The following is a 1,359-nucleotide window of genomic DNA, read 5'->3' on the forward strand; positions in this document are numbered from 1 at the left end:
AGAAGCCTGATGTGGGGCTTGATCCCACAATGCCGGGATCACGCCCTGAGCTGAAGGCAGGCGCTAAACGACTGCGCCACCCAGGCGCCCTTCACTTTGAAGATTTGATCTTACAAAAAAAATTAACTGTTCTTTACAATCGCCTCTTTCCGACTACTTGTTAGGGTTTGTTGTGCCCTTTCCAGCCTTAAAGTCATTCTCTTTATGGGAAGAGTTAGGCAGTTTGGGAGCTAAATGACTGCCCTCTCTCTGACATCAGGTTCAATGCCCAGCACACATTGTCTCGAGAAACTTTACTCAGGTCCATACTTTCTTGTTCTGAATATTCTTTAAAGTATCTTTTATTGTGTTTAGCACATCTGCAATATCCATTTGACTTTGACCTTTAGCGTCTTTAAAGATGGCTTTAGGGAGGGGGCTCAGGAAGTTATCATATTAATATTTGTGACGCACTATGCCATTGCGCGATTTTTTCTGTAACCCTCAGAACGGCCCTGGACACTGGTACATCTTATCAGTGTTTAAGTGTTTTGGAAACTCTGATCCTCGAGGACAGGAATTCATCCAAGGTCTCAGAGCTCAGGAGTGGCAGACCTTGGATTTGATCAAAGCCCACGTTCTTTCCACCACAACGTATCACTCATGATAACGTGTATTTTAAATTTCATCTTTCTTGCGTTTTGTAGAAGCCCTTTAAAAAAAAAATCTCAGTTCATCAAAGTTTCCAAACTCAAGGATTTCATGTGTGAACGAGCATTTATTTACCCTGGATTACTACCTGCTTTCTCCGAGTATCCCCGATTTTATTCATTATTGCGATCTTTATGACTTTATAATCATAATTGTTCCTCTGTGTATCACGTCTGTTGGCATTGTGGAATTTCCTACTGTCCTTGTTTGACAATGTCCAGAATTCCTTTTTTCCCTAATTTGAACTCCGGGATGATAATCGCCCACAGTGGTTTTTGTTCTGTTTTAACAGGGAGAAGGCGAGAGAAGCGCGGAACAGAAGTGGTTTCCTTACCTGCGGGTCGTTTGTATAGTATCTTGCGGTCTGACGTTCGGCTGCCACTGACAACTCATCTTTCCTGCGCGCCCACGGTGGGCGGAGCAGCAAGGTGCTGGCGAACCTAGTCTGTAGGTACGCCAACCCCGCGCTCAGCCCCGCCCCCTAGAGGCCACACCCGCCCGGGAGGCGTGGGAACAGGCAGGGGGAGGCGCTGCACTTGGGGTGCCGCCGGGTTTATAGGTCACCCAGAAGGCGCGCGCAGCCCGCGGCCGCCGCACGGAGCTGGCCCTCGCCGGGACCCCAGCCGCCGCGCTCCTCCCCGCGGGCCCCCGAGCGTCCGGCGCCCGGCG

This window comes from Ailuropoda melanoleuca, chromosome 8, assembly GCF_002007445.2.
Source record: "Ailuropoda melanoleuca isolate Jingjing chromosome 8, ASM200744v2, whole genome shotgun sequence".
NCBI lineage: Eukaryota > Metazoa > Chordata > Mammalia > Carnivora > Ursidae > Ailuropoda > Ailuropoda melanoleuca.